Source organism: Diadema setosum, chromosome 18 (assembly GCF_964275005.1).
Source record: "Diadema setosum chromosome 18, eeDiaSeto1, whole genome shotgun sequence".
NCBI lineage: Eukaryota > Metazoa > Echinodermata > Echinoidea > Diadematoida > Diadematidae > Diadema > Diadema setosum.
In genome coordinates this window covers 2,801,396-2,827,307 of record NC_092702.1, presented here as the reverse complement: position 1 = coordinate 2,827,307, position 25,912 = coordinate 2,801,396, and the positions used below count along the sequence as shown (strand labels likewise).

The following is a 25,912-nucleotide window of genomic DNA, read 5'->3' as shown; positions in this document are numbered from 1 at the left end:
TCGAGAATTACCTCACCAGAATAATTTGAAGTCTTGAGATGTATGAGTAGATTGTTTGCTTTGCTTCCAGGTGAATATTCTCCCCCGTCTTTTTTTTACGCCCTAAAATCTAGCACAATGGTAGTAGAACAACAGAGTGTTTAGCAGTGGCAATATTTTTGAATAATAAATGCTGGTCAGCCAAGCCTGAAACAGGCTCTTGTCATGCATGGATACACAGCTACCCACATCTGTGCATTTTGTACAATATCCATGCGCACACTCGGGGGAGACCGCCAAAGACATGTAGGGGATGAATCATCACCCCGAAACGTGCAGTTCGGTCGCTGGTTCCACACCTTTCCATCTAAAGACAGTTATTTCCTACAGAGTTGTCCCTTCTGTTGCAAGAAACCTGTCCACTATTGGCCCGAATTCACAAAGGTGGTACAAATGAAACCATGGTTTAAACCATGGACAAAAACCATGGAGTGCCAAGTGTCACATGGAATATTTCGTTACGAAATCAGTCATTTCGTCGATGAAATGATTATTTTGTAACAAAATGACAACATTTTGTAACTGAATGAACATTTCGTCCACGAAATGATAATTTTGTTTAACAAAACGGTCATTTTGTCGACGAAATGACCAATTTCGTAACGAAATATTCCGTGCGAGACTTGGCGCTCCATGGTTTTTGTCCATGGTTTAAACCATGGTTTCATTTGTACCACCTTCGTGACTTCGGGCCTATGAATACACATAAAAAAAAAATACTCCATTAACAAACAAATCAAATCGACAGCTGAGAACCAGAAAGGTGTTATCACAATTCTGGGAGGTATTGAGTTTATATCGGTATCACATTGTAGAGCTTGATCTTCTCTACATTATGGTGCTACTTTTGAATTATTTTTATTTTCAGTAAAATGTTAAAAATCAAAACCACTAGGGCACTACTTTACCCAATATTTGGAACAATGTTTACAAATCTACCCACTTTTGATTCAGTAAACTTTTGATCTCATGAAAATTGTTTTGTTTTTATTTATGCTCAAATCTTAGAATGCAACTGCGCTCTTCTGGTTCTCAGTTCATAAAATGTGAGATGGGTCCTTCCTCCAGCAGACAACCTAGATTTCCATATTTAAGGATAACAATGAAATAAATCCATGGCATTTGAAACACTATATGAAAAAAATTCCTTCTGATCAAAAGTTTCTGGATTTATCAGACAAATTGCCCCCCCCCCCCTGAGAAAAATTATTCAAGATGAGTGGATTATATTCCTAGCAAGAGCTTTATTTCACAAAATGACTCGCGATGTGTGAAACATACCAGTGATTCATGCATTGCCAAGAATTTAAGATGAAGGAGATATTCAGCGGTCGACAGAAGAACGTTCAAAACCTTGAAAGAGAATATGAGACATATTGATGCCCTCAGGCCAGAGTTGGGAATCAAACCATATAACAAAAATAATAAAATAGGTCATGCGCAGTTCACCAGAATTGGGGATTAAGACAACCATATTCTGGCACTCAACTTATGAGTCTGATGAGAAGCTCAATAGACAATCGTAATGAAATGGCAATAGCTCCTATTTTGTATGTATTTCTACTAATTTGATGGAGAAAGCTTAATGGTAATTCACGTCCACCCCAAACTAACTGCTAATGAAGACAGATCACTCCCTCGATTCGGATGGATTTGGTACGCGACCAATAATTGGCATTTTGCGTGGAAACAAAGTGGAAGGGGTCTGGCAGAGAGTGTTTAATCATGACGACAGGGGACAGGACTTCAGGAATGGGAGGCGACTTGTTTAAAAGAGAAAGCACCCTAAGACGGAGCGGCGGAGAGATCTGATTGGTCAATCTGATTGCGATGATGACTAAAACACTTGTTTTCTGCCTGCCAACATCCATCTCCGACTGGCAAAGTCTGGATTCTCTCTTTAATCTCCGATACATGACACAGAGTGGGGCGATTTGATGATTGAAGTGAGGCAACTTCCTTGACACGCAAAGAGGAAACTTGATGGAGCAAAATGTCATGGCAATTATCCGGTAATTTGTATGTGCAAACAATCTTATCACAATTGATAGCATTGGCATCTACAGCTCTGGTTTGTACTTCTCATTTAACGTGGCAAATTTCAATTTGTTCAATCTTGGCACACATGATAAAGCAATTCTGGCACTTTTAATACATCTCAGAATTTGTCAATCCAACTAATTTTTTTGAAGAGGATCTTGCTTCACATAATTGCTACATCTTTTTACACAAGACCCTGTAAACTACAACAAGAAAAAACAAATGAAATCTAAATCACAGCCCTTCAAAGTCACTTTGGTACCCTAAACACGATACCACCACATATTAGTGAATCAACGCACAGTATGCAACTCATCTCTTGTACTATTTGGCAATTATATAAGGTCCGAATGCTTGTTATTGTACGCTTTTCATTAACATTTTTAACACAAATACACATTTTAAAATTCACTCTCGTATGCAGAGACCCCGGGGGAAAATTATGAAAATGGAGCATAGGCTACAGGTACGCATAATTTCCTCCTCATATCTTTGGGCAAAACAAAATAATTCAAATTAAACAATTCTGTGATCAGGGTAGTTTGAATGTCAAGGAAACATGAGGAATAAAGGGGAAAAGTGGAGGGCATGACGGATAATACTACAGAGCATAGGAGAGTGGCAGAAAATATGGAACTCTACTTCACTTTCTCTTTTCACCCTCCGTTAAATCATTTTGAATACGCACAATCAGTCACTCCGGTCTTAAAGGAACCTTATCAAATTGAATCACAACATGCAAATCTTGCTCAAAAACAGAGACAAATAATGAAAAGATACATGTGCATCACATTGAATTCTTATCCATACCGTTTACAACGCTTGAATAGTTACTTTAATATCTCACTTGAACAGTTCAAAGAGTTTGTTTTTTAATTTTATATCCTATTCATACACTTAAGGGTGATGATGATATAAATTTTGATTCAAGTTTCACTTCCGGAAGGATGCTGCTTCTCAGCCCGTCTTGAAACTGAATTTCACATTCAAATAAAGCCAACTGAAGAAGAGCATAAACTCTGAAATGGATGGAATTAAGAAATTTAATATGAATATGCTATGGAAATCAATACAAATATTGCGACGGAAATCAATGCAAAAACAAAACAGAAAGACACAGGATGTCAACAGAAGCTGCTAACCTGACAGAGATAAAAGAGAAGTTAAAAAAAAAAACCCACCTCAAATACACACACTGAAATTGTAGTAAAAAGATAGAGGAGGAAGCGTAAATTTGAAGACATACAAAAAGCGGAAGGAATGGACCACGATGAGGAAAGGATAACATGGCGATCCTTTAATGCTTGGAGGGCAACTCCGCCATGCTTATTAAGTCACCTCAGTGGAAGCCATCGCCTCGTTTGAAATTCAAATTGCTCCTGCCACTTTGAGGCTGTTGGCAGTCAGCATTCCCGGCTCCTCCTCCACTCTCTCTCTCACTCTCGCTCTCTTTTCTTTCTTACTCCTTGCTCCAAAGCCACAACCTGTCGCGCTGGAAGACGTGACGCTCGGCTAGTTTACGGCCGCAAACTTTTTCCCCGCGACTGTCGTCCGCTTCATAGCATTATAGGAACAAGAACCAAACATTACAAAGAAACAAACAAACAAACAAAAGTATTGGTCGAGACTAAGAGGCAATGAGTCTGTACACAAAATCATCATCCCTCTCTCTGTTCTGATACTCATGGCTATACTCTGGAAAGATGACACATATCAGTTTGCATGCAGAATGATGTTTTACTGAAAGACAGATAATAAGTAGGTAGTTCTGAGCAACATTTTCAGGCAGATGTCATTCGTGATCAAGGCCTGCATACTTCAGAATAGGCAAGTGTCAGCTATAGATAATGTATCAAGAAACTGGGGCTTCAATCTAAAGAAGTGACTCTTCCCTCAGCCCTTGGTCAAACTCGGCTGACATGTTATGTTTGATTATTGGAGGTTGTTCAACTCTGGTTTTGTCGAACGTGACCCCCCAGCCATTTCTTCAGATGTGCATCTTTCCGTGCCCACGCCACATAACTGGCATCCTGTTTTCACAAACTCAAAACTTGTCTGGTGTAAAATCTTCCTCCTAGTCCTTGCTCTCGAAGATGATGCGATGTGATGCTGTTACTATGACAACTGCCACTCTGGCAGTTGAGGGGTATAGCATCTTCTTGGAGGATATTCACTCTTGTAAAATGCATTGCACACGAGATTGTGTTATGTTCTGGCGGGCTTCAAGCAACAGAGGAAAAAAGATGAATGTTTCAAAACCACGCTACCACTAAAAGTGATACCTCTGCCATCTCAACGGTTCACCACCGTTTCCCATGGATACCCATCTTGATGGGAATGATGATGGGTGGAGAAACGAGATCAGGGAGAACCAGCTCTGTATGTTAAAGAGACATCAGATATTACAGGCTGGTATCAGGTAAAGTGGGTGACCCATACACCAATTGCCCATTGATTTCTGGTGGCTTGATGGAAAAGCCCTTTCCCGCATACATTGACTTCTATTCCTACCAGAGAATGAAGAGATTGAGATGGGGAGGGGTGGGAGAGAGGAGAGAGAAAAATAGAGAGAAGGATGAGAAAAAGGAGTATCCTAGCAAAGGATCAGACCCAGCGAACATCACCTGCCTGGGTTTCGTTTACACTCGCAACTGCGCCGACCTCCAAACGCTTTACACCACCAAGTAATATGCCAAAACGAACAAGTAGCGCCCAGGGACAAATGTAAATTTGATGGCGTGGCGCTTCACCAACTTGCCAGTCGCGGAGGAAGAGATACGGGATGGGGAAAGAGGGGGAAAAAGAGGTAGAAAGAGAGAGAAAAAAAAGGATGGGAAAGAGAGTAGAGAGTATGGGTTTGTTTAGAGGAAAACAGAATGGCCGCTTAGTGCTGCTGTGAGATTAAGAGACCGTCTGGCTCTGGAGTTACGGGAATCGAATTGAGGAAGTGGAATTGGATGATGACGAGGAGGAGGAGGAGATGATAAAATGAGGACAAACTCTCGAGAAGCGAATGTCACTGGAGCAGAACTAATTTGTACAGGCACTAAAATAATACTAAATCAAATAAAGTGAATAAAATGCAAGTTGACAGCATGGCTAACAATGGCTTCTGCTGATGTTCTGCAAAAGCGTTTTTTTTTTTTTTATTTTTTTTATTTGACTTTTCCAATAAGGACTCAAGCATGACCTCTGCAAAAATGTTCATTGTCAAAAAGCTTGATAAAAAGAAATGAAAAGGATTCTGGCAAATCAACGTGACTGAACGAAATTGGTCAGACCAGAAATATTGAAGAGGCCATACATTGCTCACATGAATTCTGCAATATGGTATTACGAGGACAAACTTCAAGTTTTTCAGTGAAGGAGGGAAGCTACATTTGTGATGAGACAGAGAGGTTGTGTTACTACTTAGCTCATCCAATCATCGGACCACAAGCTCACTCGATACTTTTCTTCTTCTATGATGGAATTTGATCTTGTCTGGTGTGAATATGCCCTGGAACTTGCGCACTAACTGGTGGAAAGGAATGTCCCAAAGACAGCAGAGATGGTGCACATAATGAGATTCACCGAATACATCTAATGGCTGGGGCATGGGGGGGGGGGGGACAAGGAGTGCTCAGCATCGTAGACAACAGTAGGACACAGTGAAATGGTGGTATTGTCTCCCCTCACTGAAAAGTGGTATTTAAACATTTTTTTGCAATACAAAATCACAAAGATAAATCTTCTCCAAGCACATACAAGTTCCAACCTTTCCCATCAAAGAAATGAGAAGAGTATCCATGTCCCTTCCCTCTTCATCAACAAACTTAACTAGTTTTTCTCATTTAAAAGAAAACTAAAATTGTGCGAATTAAGGAAATTCAGATACTTATTTCCAACAGAAAATCATTGAAATCAGCACCTTTGGTAGCACATAACAAATAAGGTCAAAATACTGTTTTGGGCTTTAAAAGGCCATTACTGTCTTTTAAGCCAATTCTTTCATATGTCACATGATGTGAAACTCCCTCTGAGAATAGAACATGATTGGCTGACAGACCTTTCGATGGTAATGAACTAGTTTGCTCGACCGACATTTCAGAGGAATGAGCTTGCGTCCATGACATTCCCAGTACAGTCCCGCTATCCTTCAACTTGGCCCTTTTGATGGGTTGACCAGCAAGCCAATACTATATAACAGGTGTGCATTTCTGGGACGTGCGGTGGGAAAACGACATTGAGCGCTTTTCTCTCTCCGCTGGGGATGCAATTTTCTCGCCTTACCCAAACGGAATGCTTCCCCGAAGCTCAAATAGAATTTATACCTGTAAAAGAGAGAGTTATGTCAATCTAAAGGGGAATTTATACCACATGGATATTACATCCCATGAAGAGAGAATGACAGACATCCAATCGGGATAAAAATTAGAGTGAAATTAGACATATATTGCAGTAAAGTTATGATTATTTGAAAGCAAGTCAGACATTGAACACTGCAATCTACATGGAACTCTGAGGATTTATGTTCCACAGCATTACTTATGATCCAGTTCAGCGCACGACACATTTCCTTCAGGAGTCTAACTCCAGGAATATACCGGGTAACGTGTTATTAAACATGTTCTAAACGTGGAAAATTTATTCCTTTACACAATTTCCAAGGAAAAAAATATGAAACGTACTTGGTCTCCTTGTGCACATAACTGGAATTCTTTGTAAGAGACTTTGCAAGTCATGTGACCTTGTTGGCAATGTCCTCATCCAATCAAAGTGGCAGTTTTAACAGACATCTTGATATCATTACGACTTAACCAATGCATGGCTACTTTCACCCAATCTTCAGTAGGGTCTCGTTCACACTTACAGCGAAATACCATGGTATTTTGCATGGTATTTCATGTGAACACAAATGCCTCACGAAATAGAGTGGTATCTAGGGTGGTAATTCAAAGTGTGCGCGAAAAATGCATACAACATTTCAGTGTGAATCCTGGCACGATATACCGATATACCACCCTCGGACAGTGGTGGGTTTCTCATGTGACTTGACACACTTCCTTGTCTTCTCAAAGTAAGAGATATGCATACCATGTTTATGCGCAATGCTTACCTCAGAGAGGTGTACTTTCAGGCCAAAAATATCCAATATTTTGTGAATAAGAATGGTATCAACTGAAATACCGCAGCATCTATTACCATAGTAATTCACAAGTGAGTACGGTGACAACAAATTACCGTGGCATATATTACCACAGTAATTCTACTGTGAACGCACTTAGTGATTTGTTTGTTCTGCTTTTCACAACTTCATTCAAAAACAGCTTCAGCTGCCAATTCCCTTAGATGGATGAACTCTCCTCTGTTTAACACAATGCTTGCAAGTTATCTCACCCCCTCCCCCCAAAAAAAAGAACAAGCAGACAAATGAGTGCATGGTGATCAATAGCATGATTAGTTGAATAACATCCTGAAACGACATAAATCAAATCAAAGGGTGATGCCCATCTCTAATTGCTTGTGATACTATTATATGATTTTTAAAGATGACACAGGAACTTCATACTACCAAACAATACATCTTGCAAATCAGGATGTAAAAAACTGAAATGCTGATAGGTTTAAGTTCAAATTTGACACCCTTTCCGTCAGTCACACAAACAATAATAATTCAAGACTTCTTCATTCATATCCTCCCAGACAGAGGAAGTCTACTTCATTTCAAGTGCCAACAGACTAAAAAAAGAAAACAATCCCGCTATTTTTGTTCCCACTTCAATGTCAAAGCCATTCACCAGATCAGCTATTTTTGAGTTGCTTATGCATCGAGTTATTGACATCCTTACTCGTGAAGAGTCATTGGTCGACTTCAGTTCATATCTTTACAGACGAGAGTGTTTTCACTCCACCAACAAATACAATCTCTTCCTTTGGGGATAAACTATCCTCACACGTTGCCACGGCAACAGGAAAGCATCATTGCTCAATTACAAAATCTTATGATTCTGCCATTTCCACATACCTGTAAAACAAAAATGAAAGTAGCAAGCACATATAGTAAAATCTTTGGTCCAGTTGGATCAACTTTTATCTTATTATACTTATGATTTTCATACTTTTTCATGAACTTCTTGGAACAATAAAATTTTTTACCACATCCATCAGTCTTACTCCCGTAACCTTTAAAGCTTGTCTGCTTGGTTTCCTCACATTGCCCCGTAATTCTGCATTACATGTGTAGGCCTACTCCACCACTCACAGTTTTGGTGTAATGTATATAATGTGTATTTCAGAATTTCTCTGCTAAATTCCAATCATACCAAAACCTCAAAACAAGCATTGGGTGAATAAGACCTAAAAAAAAATATATATATATATAATTCCATCCATCATTCCTACAATTAAAAATTTTCTTGATGAGCTATTCCAAGTTAATACTGAACTGGCACAACTAAGTTCAGATCAAGAAACGATATTGGTAGCAGGGGAAATGGCAAGGGAAATTAATGGAAAGTAAATCACTCCATAGTAACAACAATCTGTAGCTAACTAATCAACACATATGTTTAGATGTTGAGTAAGACTTTGTCACCTTTCCAGTCACTATTTGAACACATTGCTTGCAAAATTCAATGGATCACATATAAATGTACACAATCAGTCGCCAGCGGTCAGGTCCATACGCTGGCCGTATGCAGCGTGCAAATGAATGAGGTGATCTTATGCACCTGCCTGCAACACGTGGAGTCACATACTCGTGGCTCACTTGTGCAATTCTGGTAAAGCGAATTTACTGAGCAGCAGGCATGGGCAGAGTGCATATGTGGTAATCATATCTAATTTTCCCCTTTTTTATCAAGACTAAAACATTTTCACTTCCCAACAGAAATGCATTTTCAGAGCTCACAGTCAATATTTTTTCTCCCAACATGTAGCAGTTACTAAAAAAAACCCTACAAAACTATTGTAGTTTTAAGATACAGCACTCCATGTTATTTGTGCATGATCAAATAGAACGCGCACTGTGCAATGGCACAGCATTGTCGACTCATTATCACGGAAATTAATTGTTTTGAGTATTTATAGTTATATGCAATAGCAAGAACTTGACACAACATCACATACTTCACACTGCTCTCATTTCCCATCTCTAACTTCATCCCATTTTCCTACCAAGTCTTTGCATACAACCCCACCACATTGTATCATCTACGATGCTGTGCATGACAAACGCCATCCTCCCCCCCCCCCCCCCAACATCGCAGCAGAATGTCCTATCTTTGTTTGACAGCCAAGCGTGATCTACGGCCAGAAGACTTGAAGGCGAAGGTGGTATTTAGTCCCCCTGCATTTGTAGACCCAAATGACTCAATCATAACGGTTTTTACGTTCGCCAAAACAAGGCACTACGGCGACCCCTTCGTGATTAATGGCGATTTTCTGCCTGGGGGGCACTGGATTAGGGTGCATCCTTACCATTGCCCCCACAGCCTTGCACTGCTTGGGGTGATCTCCTACACTATCATTAAGGTGTCAGGTTCAAAAAGGTACAGTTAAAGCAAGAATTCCCATTCCAAAACGACTGAAATTATTTTTTTCTTAAAAAAATACAATGTTGTTACAGAGCATCACATAAAGGCTTTTGTGGGCATATTATCTTGGTATACTCTCTTCAAGGGCTTTGCGGCAATGTACACTACCATAGATGAGCATATTAAAAGAAACAAGATACAGTTGAACCTCTCGTATCCGGACAAGTCGGGACCGGGGCTCATCCGGATAAGGGATTTGGCCGGATACGGGAGACTCAATGCTTTATACATGTACATAATATACATGCACGTTACAGTAGCCCATTGTAGTACCACATGTAGTAATGTGTATACTGCAACCTTTTCATTGTTACACTCAGTAACAGACCCCAAGATAGAGGTTCGTGTTTGCAAGAATGAAATCATTTTCTTTTATAAATTCTTGGGATTATTTACCTAAATAACTATTAAGAAATGTATCAAGTATATGTAATTCATGTGTGTTTGTGTAGGAGTTCTCAAGGAGTTGGGAATCCCCCTTTCCTCCCATAATTATTTAAAAAAAAAATCACGGCGAGATTGCGTCCGTATAATAGAGAGATCCGGATAAAGGGAGGCCGGATAAGAGAGGTTCAACTGTACATTAAAGAGTTTAAACCCAAATCTACTGGCTCATTTTCGTTCATACGAAGGTGGATTATTATTTCATGCACACTATTGCTGATGGTGCCTAAAACCGACAGCACAATCGCCAAATAAACTACATTTCTTTGGCTACGAGGTAAATTGGGAGATGGGGGGGGGGGGGGGGGGAAGGGAGCAGATGGCCACTTTAAACATCTTGCTAGACCAAAGACGTCTCTCCCATCATATCCATTGTGCAAGCTTAACTGTTGGTAATCACACTAATATGACTATCTACCACCAGAACTCATCCTTTATACAAATCAGTGATGGATGACAATTCCCAAGAAAGAACACGTCCATTCTGAGAGCCGCACTGCAGCTTTAACATGCTGAGCTCCCTCCCCCATCGGCTGAGAGGCGTGTGACTGAACTCTGCGCAACCCCTCCCGCTGCAAATACACGTTACCTACCCATCAATCAGTTCCACCTTCATGTGTTGCCGATCAAAAATTTTAATGCAGTTCCGTCATCCTCACAATGTTACCAGAAATGTTTCAATGCCACGTGGGTCTTTCGTGTTATAATGTATTTTCTCAACATTTTTATTTAAAAGAAATATGGACCATTCACCCTCTTTTGAGGCATTGAAGTCCTCAGTAAGACAGGTATACCTGTTTAAAAAAGGCTCTCAGCTTGTGCTTATGTTAACATAATATACCTTTTTTATGGGTGGTAATGGGTGTGCATACTCATTGACTTACACATCTTAGACCTTCAGTGCATTATCTTCGGACTTGTGAAGTAGCACTTTCTTGGAAGAAGAAAGAGAGTTGGTTAAGATTTATTATTTTAATCCTTCTGCTGCTAGTGTCATTCTTCAAGCGAAGTAAAAAATGGAGATGGACATTCTGAGAATCTGTTATATAGTGACACAATGATCATAGCAAAATTTGGTGGGCTCAAATTGGGCTCTTCCATTTAATCAAGGGAGGGGGAATAATAGGTGGACAGACAAAAGAGGATCAGAGTATTTGTCTATAATGACCTTTACCATAACTGTCTAAAATCAAAATGTGATATATTTAAAGAATACACAATCATTTAACATCAGTAAAATCTTAGCATGAACTCTGTGCTACAATGTTTTGGTTCACTCAAATTTACATTTCCCATAATCAAGTAAGATAAAAATCATTATTCTGTTCGATCATCATATATTTTTTTCAGAATGCAATGAGTACCTCATGGATATTTACATGGCAAACCATTTCTGCACTATTTGATGATTGAATAAGGAGTTATATGTACATCATCCACTACATCCTCTCATAATACCTGCTGTAATAATGCAGGTCATCCAACACTGCCGCATGTATGGTGTCCTCAAAGAGCACAGCAGGGATGAGAGACTTGAACACAACTCTACCATGTAATTGGGGTGGGGAAGGGTATTGTAAACACAGCTTTGAAAGTAGAGCAGGGAGGAGGCACCAATGCTGATAGTTTCTTTATTGGGAACAGCAAATTGCTCACTTGGTAAATTTACTAGAGGCTTTGCAAGGTCAAATCGTCAGTGATTCGGTCCTCACAGCATCAGTGCATACTGATGGCCGGATTGGCACCATGGAACAAAAAAACGGCAATAGAAAAACTGACTCGGTGGAACTAAATGGTTTTGTCAGTGGCTGACTTCAAGCTCCAATGCAAACATTTACATGGTTGAATGATATCCGGCAATGAATGCCCCCATGAGCAGTTTGGTTCTGTGAAAGTGTCGGGGGAAAACCAAGATATCAATGCAAACAATGTATTTAAGATAACATAACAATTGGGGACAATATCACTTGAATATCAGACGATATGATGCACAAATACTCTATACTCCCATCAGACAGTCACTTCAGTGGTCTGTCACAAAGGGCATTGTCTCTCCCATTCTCAATTTCCATGAGAAACACTTTTTTGTTGTTGCTCAAGCCATTTCTCACTAAAATGTCAGAAATTACTCGTCTTATGAATCCCTAAAATTGTCTAATTAATTTTCTAATTGTTAATTCACTTTTATTTCTGAGTGTTTAGATTTTGTTTTGGTGTTCTGTTATATTCTTGGTGTATACCACTTGATGCTGAAGACACAATTCAAACAACAGTACATACTCCGATGAAAGATGAAAATAAAACCCAGGTTCCAAGGAAGCCTCACATTCCTTCAGAAGACAGCCATCTTGTTTGGTAACATCCTGGAAGATTTCAGGGTAAATATTGCATCAGCTCTTGTGAACAACAAAATAAAACAAAACAAATATTTTAAGGGACAAAGAGTTAACAAAAAGCAAACATATTTGTGTTATCAAATTCAACTTTTAACAGTGGCATTTGCTCATACTGGCAGACGCTTCCAAAGAAGGGGGGGGGGGGGGAGATTTCTACAACATTTCTACCCTTTGGTAGCAGATCATTTGGAATAGCAAGTGTGGAATGGTCCCCAATGGACTATAGTTGAAATGGAGTCAGATGAGTAAAGAATACATTCACCAATGTTAAGACAAACCAGTATCAGACTGAATTTTGGTCACAATTAATGATTTAAGCGCTTTGAAGCCACAATTAACAACAAAACTTGAATACAATTCTTGCTGCGTCTTGTTTCTGTCCTCGGTGTCTCAGAAATGTTTGGTGATCCAATGTAGGCATCATCTTTCCGACCATTTTATGTCTAGGAAGTTTGTCACCGATTATGTTCACTCCTTTTGAAATGAAAACAGGGCTCTCAGCAGATAGCCAGTACAGGGAGAACCTCGTTTATAATGAGGACCTACAGCCTACGACTATTTACCTTGTTATATCAAGGTACAAAATGAAGAAATATACAGAGTTGGGACCAGCGAAATCACAGTGTTATGTGAAGGTTTTGTTGCAGCCAACATCTTCATAACAAGGTTCAACTGCACCCAAATAGAACAAAATGTGGCATCAGTAATCAACATTTTACACAAAGGCTCCTTAATTCAAAAGAGAGAGAGAGAGAGAGAGAGAAGAAAATAAAGAAAAAGAAACTGAAAATATCAAACAGGTCACAAACTGATCAATGAAGACAGGAACACAAGTTACATTGGATTAGCTCAGATATGGACAATAATGCCATAATATTGATCCACATCATGTGTTTGCATTCTTCATGTTTATACAGCGCTGGCATATTGCAGACATTCAGACACAAATATAACATATATCCTGGCCTATTATGAAGGAGAGTACTGTCTCAACTATGCAATTTCCATGGAAACTGGGGCATTTCCTCCTACGTTTGTCCATAATTTTGTAAAATGAACTCTAGTTTTTTTCCCATCCCAACTCCTAAAAATAATTTCTTTTTTTTTCTCTTTTTTTTTTAAATCCAAAAGAGCCACATTGCAGCATGGTCTCTTACACACAATCTGGTTTAGACAGAGTGGTTAAGTTGTAAACTTTATAAGATAAAGATTACTGGAGGATGTGAACTTATGCAATTCAAAATCTGAAGTGATCTATATGTATATTAATGTGTCACAAAGCTTCTGACCAGCAAGGATAGTGATCTCCACACTGTCAATCCATACCTTTAACCCTAAGGTATGGATGGACAAACTTACAGATCAAGCAAGGTCGATAGCTTGAAATCAATACTGAACACATCAGATATGTCTCGTCCCTCAATATTAAGTGGGAATGTTTCCTTTCAAATAAAAGGCATAATCATAGCAATGACTGGCCTCACACACAGAATTGTGGTATTCGTTTGAGACGGCCAGATGTCACTTCAAACAGAGGGCAAGGTTACGGACGAAGCATCGCCTATCCCATCATCCTTTGCCAGAAAGGGAGAGTGTTCACTGGCCTAAAACATGTGACATTTATTTCTTGTCACTCTGCAAAGTGCGCCGTGAGGCAACACTAAATAGGACACAGAATCTCTAACTAGCCCATTTTTCCCTCTTCCAACCACCACCCCCCCCCCCTTGCCGAAACCATGGCACATCTTCCGATTATAGGCCAATCAGCTGTGTCAACAGCAAACGCTCCATCTCCTCATCTCTAGAGGGACTTACCACTGCATCCACGCTACCATTGTCCATGCACGTAAGGGACGAACAGTGACAAACCAGAGAACATTCTACACATAGGCCATATTAGCATATATATTTTTTCTTATGGGGTTCGAAGAAGGACAGCTGCCTGCAGTTTCTGCCCTGGAGTAATGTCATGGTGATCGATTTTTGTCGGTAATGTATCCAGATCTGGTGATGAGGTCAGACACTGACCTGGCATGTTATCAGCAATCATTATCAATTAAGTCTCATATTCAGGGCTGCACACTAGCCCATTTTTTTTTCTACTGGTCCAACCTGTCCCTATCGGATTGGTAGATACCATTTCTTCCATTTTCACTGATCTGAGCCCAGGGTTAATTTGCTGTTCCTGTTTTATTTGTTTGTTTGTTTTTTTGACTGACCCCAATAATATTACCTCTTTTTCAATGGTCATGCCGGACCAGCATATTTTGCAATTCCTGAAAAAAAGCTACTGGCCCAACAGTGATTTTTACCAGTCTGGGACCGTCAAACTGCTGCCAGTGTTAAGTGTTGTCCTAAATTTCCTGCAATTTTCATTGGTGTGAAATAATTGATACAAGACGGGGATAAAATGTGCCATGCCTCTGAAAATAATCCCAGAATTTCTGCCGAATGATGCAAATAACTGGTATATCAGTTAAAGGGTATCATGGCCCAATATCTTCCTTGAGATCATCTCCCCTGATGCAAAACTTGAAAGTCTTCACTTGTAAGATTGCTGAGGCGATGGACAATACTAACATACTGATGTATTCCCTCTGGAAGCAATGATACCAGTGCACGGATTGATAATGTGTTTTCCAAGAGTTGGCTTCTCCAACAATAAGATTCCAATAAACAAACAAACAATTGTGCATCACTTCCGGATTCACTTGGTTACTGCAGTCATGGATGGGATTGGGCCAACGAAAAATTGACACTACAGAGCTCCATTACCATCTCTCCATCACAGATTAAAAACAAGTGCAGAGAACAAGTGCAGTGCTATAGCTATGTAACCAATAGCGGGGGGGGGGGGGGGGGGGAGGGGGGGGGGTAGCAGTGGAGGATTTGCGGAGTTGATGTCAGAGGTCGAGAGAGTCCTGGCATGGGATGTCTTCATCCCCAAGCAAATGTTTTTGTGTAACAGCGTACAATTTCTCTCTTGTGGATTACAAGCCTCGCAAACATCCGGGAGGACGAACACAAACCAAAACAGTGCCAGGCTGGATAGACAATGGCAAGCTTTCGATGTCAGGGCGGTAGAGTTATGGGGGTGGGGGAGGTAGGGAGTGTGCCTCATCTCATCTTGTGGGGGTGTAGGGTACAATTTTGTATTTGCATCCCGGATGATACGGTGACAGAACACTTGTGCAATATGAATGACGCATAGGATGATATCACTGACAAATACGTCCACATTTTGCTGGAGACCACCCTGAAAATTAAGATTCTCTGACTTTCGCACAGGAACAGATGAATTTTTATAGTCTGCTATCCATCCTCTTCATCGATTGTCTGGAAAATTACAGCTCACTATTGGAGTTACAGAGAGACCACTGTCACAGCAAGTAAAATTGTTGGTGATCGGGCATGAGCACAGCTTTTCGATTATAATTTCTTGCTCTTCTTCTACATTTTAAAATTTCTCAAACATACACACAGACATTTGCTGTGGGATAAACATGGTGCATGGGAAAACTTTGCAAATTTCCTCGGAAGCAGCAAACTAGGCTTCAGTCAAAAAAGGAATAGAAAAATAAAAACACAGCAAAAGACACATACGAGAGTGAGAAAATTACTAGAAGCAGGAAGTGAAATAAGATGAAAAAAAAAAAGAGGACACAAATAACATTGCTAAAATATTAAATACAGAACATGGTTGTCCACAGCGCAATATCATAAATCAAATCACATTACAATGTCTGATGTAATACATGAGGAAAGGGATATGCATGGATTTCCAACAGCACTCCTGTATTCCAACTTCTCATGAACATTACCCCTCTCATCTCACCCATACCACTTGTACACCCTCTACCAGCCGGTGACATGCTGCTGGTTCTGAATTGGATAATCATGGATAGCAGCATGCTACACCTACACATGTATGTCATCCCAATCTCATCCCCACAATGGTATTGCACTTTTCCCGGAAATCTGCATCTAGCAGCTTCTTGCATGGGCAGTCACCATAGATAAATGGCACTGATGATGGTCATTTGCCATCTAGCACCTATGTCTCACCCACTCTACAGCAAAGCGGATGATGCTGTGGGATCGCATCTCAACAGATACCGGTGCTGGTATGAGAGATGGATTGACGGAGAGAAAGAATACTGTAACAGGACAGTGGACATCACACACACCACTCCTTCTCACACGAAAGGTTAGAACTCATTTTCTTCATCACAGGTACATTTAGTGGTTACAAAATTCAGCTGAATTAGTCTTGATACTCTCATCTATTTTCCTCCAAGTATTATCACAATTGGGGGGGGGGGAGCATACACACTTTTGAAAGTCAAATTGACAAGCCACATACTGTTATGCAATTAGAGCATATCGCTCTACCACTCCTGGGGGAAGAAAATAAATAATTGTGCACATTATGAAATGGGGTATACAATGTAGGTGTTGACACATGCAAATTATAATGCAAGGCAGCTCATATCTAGATCTGTATACATAAATATATCTAATAACCAATAGGTTTGTCTTCTAGCGAGTGATTCGTGCTGTATCTAGCATCCCAGCCAAGAATGAGCAATGCATTCATACCACTCTGGATCACATTAAAAAAGAAAGTATGAAACCACCTTATATGCATACTAAAGGCACAGAAAAACAGAAACTGAGCAGCTGAAGTTAAGTGATAACTAGACATAATACATAACACAATTAAGCACACACACTGCACGCTCCAACCACATAACCCAAGCAATTGGCATGAATGTCAGGCTTGATATTCAAACATTTTGTCTTACAGTTACATTGTACATTGAGATGAGTTAAAGAGCAGTGTTTACAATCACAGTTGGATCTCTACTCTAAAAAGGAATGTCGTGTGTCAAACAAGGTCAAGTGTTTGATATAAGGGTGAGTTAGGTAAGTTTATGTAAGATATACACAGTGGGTGCGTACGCACCATATCACACAAATTCAACATGACCCGTGATGTGGTTAGATCACCGACTGCAAAAAACATCTTGTAAGGAAAGAACAATACACTGCAAATGATGGCATGGTAAAGCTCATAATAATGACTTGTAAGCATTTGAAATACATGTCATGTGAATTGTTACCGAGAGCAGTTAATTGTGATTAATCAGTAATAAATATGAATTAGATACAATGTCACTATTGCAAGATTACCAATGTATTAGTCGTCATTTTTATGAATTCTACAATTACACATTAAATGGTTAGCATATCCTACAAGTACATACACATTGTACAGCAAAGGTATTAAGACAATGGTTCTAATACCACATATCAAATTACATTTTCAAACCAGTCATTTGAATGCACTAATAAAGGTAATGGATTTATTTCCTTGCAGATTTTGCAACTGTAAAGTTGGAAGATGTCATTGCACATTGCATTCTACAAAGCAAAATTCAGAGGGGAAAAAAATTCAACCACGTAAGATTCACAGGCAAGATACAATGTATCTTTGAATTTGAAGTAAGAAAAAAAAAAGCTGTCAAATGAGTGATATCGATCAAAAAGATGTGAAAATTGATAATGAATTTCAGCAGGAGGCTCTGACAATATTTTTGTCAGGTAAGATGGGCAATCTGATGATACAATCAAATAATTGGGATGTGAGAAAACTTTCTTAAAAATTCCTTCCAAGTCTCCCAGTCAAATCCGCAATTCAAACAGATATTTCATTTTTAATTTCTTATTCAACACCTTCCAGAGTACCAAAAAACAACAACAACTGAGAAACTGGGATGCATGTCAATAGAGTTCACAGCTGCACAAAAAAAACTGCAAGAGTTTGACGATGGGGGGAAAAAAAGAAGAGAGAAGAAGGATGCAGAGTGAATTGAAAGTCACCCAAAGTGGACAGATTTCACACAAATGACAGCGATGGAGGGCATTTCAATTTGCAGATGGAAGAGAGATGCAGAACTTGTCCCTCTTGGTTTCAAATACACAGGCTTGCATCACCAGCACGCACAGAGGAGGTAAGTTTACAGAGCGAGACCCCTGCCACCACAGAATTCTAAGGCAATGCTTTAGATGCGAGAGAGAAGATTTTTTTTCCTGCATTTTTTTCTTTCTTTCTTTCCGTTTTGATATTCAGGATAACTTACGACAGGGCGAAAGAGGAAGAGCAAGGATAGAAAGATTTTTCTCATTGGTTTGTTAGTAAGCTCATCTCAAATCATGATAAAATACTTGGGGGCATCACATACAGAAACACAAGAGTGAGATTCTCGACTAACTCTAATATGGACAAGAACCGCAATTCACAGCATTTTGAATGACAAATCATTTGACTGCTGTACGATTCGACACATTGTCTGTATAAATGATGACAGACCATTCTTTTACCCAGTGAATTATGTGTAATACAACTGTACATTGCACTTTTTTTGTATGGATAAAATGGTATCATTTCAGATCACTGGGCATTTTTTGTTGAATGTGACAATGACTCTCTTTGTTTGGGAGTTTAGAATTCATTTGTCAAGCACAATGAAAATTTCCTACTCCCTTCAGGATTAGGATTGCTTTTAAGGAATGAAACATTTATTCTATCATGATTTGAACTGCTAGAAATATGGATGAAATAAAAAAAGAACTAAAAATGAAAAGAACTTCTTTTTTTTTCATAAAGAGAAAAAAAATAACTTGGTAAGGAAAAGGCAGAGGGTTAGTCCAAAAGTTAGCAAAAAATGGAAAGCAAAGTAAGTGACTACATGAACAAATCATTAAAAAAAAATGTTAGTATGAAATTGAAAGTAATAAAAGGTAATGTGATTGATCGATACCTCAGCAGTTCCTTTGGGTCGTTTTCACGCACCAAAGGCACTGGGCACTGCGTGAACCCAATCAACGAAGGGCTGGTAGTTCAACAAAACAGCTGAAAGAAAGGGGTACATTAGTGTCAACAGAGTATTAGCAAAGGTCTCTGCACATAATGGATCAATCTCTCTTCAAAAGTTATCCAAATCAATTCATCAAAACCTCATTGTTTCAAATTTAAAAAAAAAAAGAAAATCTTTAAAAGATATCCAAAATTCAGACATGTAAAGTGCAGCTTCATTTAAATGATGTCAACATTAAACAAGTTAATGTCCGATGGTTAAAATTACAGAATATAAAATGGTATAAACTGTTGAAATTTTGCAATGTTATTCAAAACTGTACACAACATGTGTAGCATCTGCACATAAACAGATATTTGTATTTTGATTTTAGTAGAGTAGCTACATTGTAGCATATCTTGTTCCCTAAGATCATTACTAAACAAACAAGGAGCAACAATATGCAGTTCTTCATTTGCAGTAAATGGCTGAACAAGCCATTAACATGTTTCACTGATCTATCAGAATTTTTATGAATGTATTGATCATCATAATCTGTCATTTTAAAACTGCTGGTGGCTTGTAGACTCATGGTAAGCTTGAGCCACCAATACACACAGAGTACATAATTTTGAGTCTGACCCGACCATGTCACAAAGATATAATAGAAGATTTTGAACAACTGATCATCTGGGAATGTGACATCCACTTAACAATATAGAGGATGAGGAATTTTTGCTCAATTTTTGACAGTTGTCGAGGTAATAATCAAAACTGCAGCATAATCTGTATGCAAGGCTGTGTACGCATCTTGATATTACACAACCTACTTGTTCAATATGAGTCACAAAGCAGTATGCACTCTAATGTAGTAACTCCAAATCATAATGCGCAAGAGTTGATTTAGAGAAGATCGCTAATATTCCATTGAATTTCCTATCTGGGGGTCAAATGGAATGTCAACATTAAAGTTCGACTTTACTGCATATAATGTGAGTGCATAAACACTGGGAATGTTTTATCAATCATATACCACTTAAATGCAAAACAAACAGAATCAATCTATGAGATTGATTTATGATTAGGCCAACATATTCAAAAACGCCAGAAACTTTAGATGCACAGTACGCTTGACGTGGATCCGATCCTCCGTATACATATCTGCTCCTTCATAAGGATATTCTTTACAATGGATATCATTATTGTGAAACAAAATCATGACATTGGGTTATATCACAGACCAAATATCTGTTGAAGAGTAACATGATATGTATTTTTCTGTGACCTCTAAATAAAGACATTTATACCTTCCATATTCATATATATGCACCTTGGAGATTCTAATCTAACAGAGCAGCACTTCTAATACATGTACACTGTACATATGTACTAATAACAATGTGTCCATACACACTAGTGAAATGTTATCATAAAAAGGTCTGCTACATGCAAGACAGTTTACATAAAAATATACTGTCAGCATACAGCATACCAGGAAGAAGGATGAATAAAAATAATGACCAATGAAACTATTTTATGACATTGTATGAAACATAAAATGCAATCTTAAGCAGTAGGGCCTACAACAATGTCAAAAACATTTAAATACAAAAAAGTACAAATGTTGGCATACAAACTTAATGCTGTAACAACGACAGTTGTTCCCATCAGTTTCATAAAACTTTGCATTTTCGTATTTTCTTCCATGCAATATACACCATGCCCTTAAGACATACACTGTACATATGTACATGGTAAGAAAAACATTCAGATTTGCACTCAAATATTTGTATTCACTATTTTTCTTCCTCTAACAATGTTTGCAAAACTTGAAAGAAACACCAACCTCAAAACTTGAGTATCTAAAAACTCCGGTTTTTATTATTCAATTATTTGAGAACCTGACGATCAGTAAATATATTGATAGTGCAGTGAAGGAGAATGATTCAAAAGGTTATCTATAATACACTGCAGCAATGGCTAGAAGATACATTCAGGAAACCTGTAACCACCAGGGATGGCTGTACTGGGGGGGGGGGGGGGGAGGGAGGGATGGGGTGTCACACTTCAGACAGGAATTAAGAGTTTGGACTCATTAGCAAGAAGGCTGTGTTCCTTCCTTCTGGAACCAAGACCCCAGTAGAAAGGGAAGTTTTGATCCAGACTTTTCTATCTTAACCCTTCATACCACTCCAGGAAGATCGTAACCCAGACTTACGAGTTCCTTCTGGATGGGTGCTGGTCATACCACCTTTTTTTCTTTTCCTCTTTTTTTTTTTTTTTTCTTTTAACTAGCCTTGATTCCAGGCTGACCTGACATTTGTGGTAATATGAAGACTCCACACAGGTGTATACCAGGCTGGCACAAGCAGAATACTGTATACGCCATATATTTAGCAGTCTAATTTATTGTGACTTGGGACTTCCCAATAATTTCGCGAGTGCTTAAATTCAGGATCATGGAGTGCAGCACTTAGCGGAGAAATGCATGTGTACATTGTATGCATATCACATTCCTGTCGGGATCAGAATTAATATATCGTGTGTTTTTAGATTCGTGAATAGCACCAAACTGACAAACTTCACGAAAACAAAGGCCTCGCGAAATGCTTGGCACATAAGCCCATGCGTAACGGTAATTGTTTTCAGTTTCAAAACTTTCAACAAAAGGTATTTAACCTCATTAAGTATTACAAAATGACACCCTGCCCCATCCAAAAGGGAAAATACACACATGAGTCTGGATGTTAGGCTATCCTTTACAAGTTACTTCCTCCCTTTTCTCCCTTCAGAATGAAAAAGAGAGCTAGACACAGGGAGAGGAAAACGTGCAAAGGTTGACCAGGTATCTCACACCTACACTGTACACAAAACATCTTCCAGCAGAAGAGCATTACAGCTATATATCACTTTTCAAAAACCATCTGAGCTTAGAGACCAGCTATTGGAATCAAATTCTGATTTCATTTGGACACTCAGGCCTCTTTTAATTACACAGAAAAATATCTGTTAATAATGTCTCTATCTCTTCCACAGGTATTACCCATTACCACAAGCTGTTGCATGGTGGAGGTACATATGTGTAGGTATTCACTGTACAACCCACAGACAAAGCACCAGGCATTTTTTTTTTCGTTTTTCTTTTTCGCTCTTGATGTACATGTACAATTGTACATATACAGTGTAAGATCAACGTCTATATTTTTTTCCTAGAACAAAAACTGTAACACTGCACTTCAGTAATCTTTTGGGAAATTTGCTTCCAATGATTATAATGCACTCAAAGTTTCTAGCACTGTGAAACCAGCGCATCATGGACTGAAAAAACCAACAATCTCATCACTCGTGTTACAATGGCAGATATGTGTAAAAGACATGCATCATCCATACACACACACACACACACACACACACACACACACGTTTGCACTCTATCTTTGTTAGCTAAAATGAAACATTCATTTTCAATGAAACCAACAGCAAGCCACATGCATTTCCTTTCATGGTACCTAGTCTCTTATTCTACGCCACTTACAATATCTATGTGATAATACTGTACCCTGGGAAATGCAATGCTTTACTCCTCCCCAGCTTCATGAATATTCACATCAGAACTGAGATTTGTTGGAGAAACACTGACAATTGCAGAGAAAATTCCTCGCCCTAATTCCAGTAAAATTTGTTTTGTCTTTACTGGTGTATCATGATGCAAATAATGATCTACTGTGGTTTTGAATTGCCCCACCCCCTCCCCCCCCCCCCCAAAAAAAAAGGTGAAAACTGCTTTTATATCATGTTTTTACAAATGAAAGAGGCATCTAATCAGATGTTTGCCACGAAGGTTTAGACAGGGAAAGAGCTACAAGACTAGTGAAATTTAACATATAAATTTTCCTAAGTTTTGTGCATAAAAATAGTATCCAGCCTATGATTATATATATGATTAGTAGTCATTCTTTCTTTCTTTCTTTCTTTCTTTTTTTTTTTTTTTGGGGGGGGGGCTAGTCTATATGATGTAGAATATATCATAATTTGTGAAATAACCACTGACCACTAATTCCACCAACTTCCTCTTTAAATTCAACTTGTTGCTAAAACTGGAATGGGACTTTAAGCTCACTTGGAGGTGCTCACTGTAGCATCTCACATTTCCAATTCAAATATGTCGCCTTCCAAAGAATAATAGTCGCGCTTTTGTCATTCTTTAAACTGTAAGCTTGAGGAACTGTGTCGGAGAATTAAGACGAGGAAGTAGGAGCATCGGTCTGTAAAGCGCAAAGTTTGGATGAGTCGGGTATGCCTTGACAAAATAGGGCACCCCAAGAATTACCTGGGATCCCTCCCGTAACGCCTCATTCTGCAATTCTCATCGTTATATATCCAGGAAGCTCAAGAGGGTCAAGGCGTAATTGCTGGGGAGGAGGGGAAATACCACACTTCCTCCACACCCAGTTTGGATGGAATGACACAAGGTTTGAGAGAAACCCCAAAACGAAGATATTCCTGGTTTCAGCGATTACAAAGGGACGGCCCGCTTTGGGTAGATGGCCAGGGCATTACCAAAAGACTTTTCTTGCCAAACAATTTCCCTCCTCTACAAGTTTTTTATTGTTTCTCGTCCTCTGTGAATCTCACACCCAGGAAAAATCTTGGGTTCAAAAGTCTGATAGAGTCCTTGAACATGCTATTCCTCCCATCCTTGCCTCTAAGAAATGTTCCTTCTGCCAGGAAGTATTTATATCCGTTCTGCTCTTCCTGGTTTGCTTGGAAAAGGTGGTAAAACGGGTGTATATAGACATGTACTAGTACATCAGGAATCTATGTATGCAGGCACGCTGCCCAGTTCACCTTCTACCTGTATGGTGCAGATCTCACTGACAGTTGGTTTGTCTTTGCAGACTTTACGAAAATTCTACCATCCTATTTTTAAAGAAACAATGCTGTACGGATTTAACTGACTGCAGCTGAATCGTTCAGCTCTTTGAATTGACAAGGATTTGGGTTAGCAATTAATCAAAACTAAAGCAACCGAGTCACAGCCTACAGACTTATGAAATAATTGATTTGGATGGCAGGGAATTTTTAAGATGGTATACTGTAACTCTGTAAATAAACCCTGAATAACATCATCAATGTAGTAATGACGGTTTGGGGTGTTTTTTTTTTTTTAATTCAAGTTTCCCTCTATTTGTGCATTTGTCAATCAATACTGCCATTTTGTTTTATTTTATTGCTACACGGCATTTCAAGGAGCAAAAGCAGATTACTCATACAGGAGCTCAGTAACAGTATGTCACAAGGGACATCCAAGAAAGACATGCTGGTACAATTTACGCAAACTCTCAATAAACGAAAGTGGGGTGGAGGTGGGGCGAGGGGGGAGGGTAGTTTGATTTGAAATCAATTTCTTCCCACCTCTGTGATCCGAAATGCTATGGAACACATGATGGTTGCTTTGTTTGATTTCCTGATACAAAAGTTGCCAAAATATGCATGTGAAGTGTCAAGGAGTTTTGAGAAACTGGGTCATCCCGTGCCCCCTTAAAGGCATCAAATTCCTTCCCCAACCAGCAATCCCAAAACAGACATTCGCAACTTTGGAAACCCTTTTCAATGCTTCTTTTCCGTCGCCTTCTCGGGGACGGTTCCTCCAAAAGTCAGACCAGGATGGCCCCGGTTGGCTTATCTTTGGAAAATATCCCGGTCACATGATCACGTCGGAGGCAGGAGGAAGACTCGAGCTAAGGAGAGGATAGGGCCCTGATTTAGGCTTGGATATGAGCCAGTCCCTTTAAGGAGGAGCTGCTTTAGTATTTTAAGAGAGAGAAAAAAAAAAAAATCAGCAAATTCTCATTTTGAGATATTACCAATGCCAGGGGAAGGCAACCGGTAGGTAAAGTTGATATTGGAAGTACTAAATGCACTGCATAAACACGTCAGCTTGTGTTGGCCAGCGAGTGGCAGACCAGACAGGCAGGGTTAAAATGTGTGCATACTAATTTTGTGGGGTTCTTCCCCACTCAAAACATCGTCTTTTTTCTTTTTTCTTTTTCTTTTTTTGTAATTACCCTGGTGGCATTAAGACAATGTTCAGTGTACCTGTGGATGTTGTACAGTGAATCCCTGGTGAATCCCTAGCACATGCTGCAGTAATATTCTTCTTTCTTGTCCTCAATACCTTACAATGATGATTTCCATCTTGACTTTATTATCATTATTATTATCATTATTATTATTATTAATATTATTATCATTATTATTATTATTATTATTATTATCACTTTTATTATTATTATCATCATTTTCTTTCTTACAAATTACTTGGTGACCTATTAAGCTGGTGAGGTACATTAACACTGTAAATGTACATTGTATTCCATGCATTGGACACATTTCTGAATATTTTACTGCATACATCAGAGTTCAATCTGAAGAGGAACCTGGTCAGCCTAAAACATGTCATGGTCTAGCAGCATTCGGAAGATTTCCTTTGTAAGTCTGAATCTTCACAAGCATAAAATTCACATGAATGAACATGAATACATATCAATACAAG

At 39.0% G+C, this 25,912-nt stretch overlaps 1 protein-coding gene across 2 annotated transcripts in view; it reads right to left on the bottom strand.

The window, feature by feature from the left end:
* LOC140241811 (C-terminal-binding protein 2-like) overlaps nt 1-19,412 on the bottom strand; it is an 85,035-nt gene extending 65,623 nt beyond the window's left edge. For both annotated transcript variants that reach the window (XM_072321565.1, XM_072321566.1), the window contains exon 1: nt 19,321-19,412. The gene's annotated coding sequence lies outside the window, so the exon portion shown is untranslated. The remainder of the gene's footprint in view (nt 1-19,320) is intronic.
* Nucleotides 19,413-25,912: the final 6,500 nt, after the last annotated feature.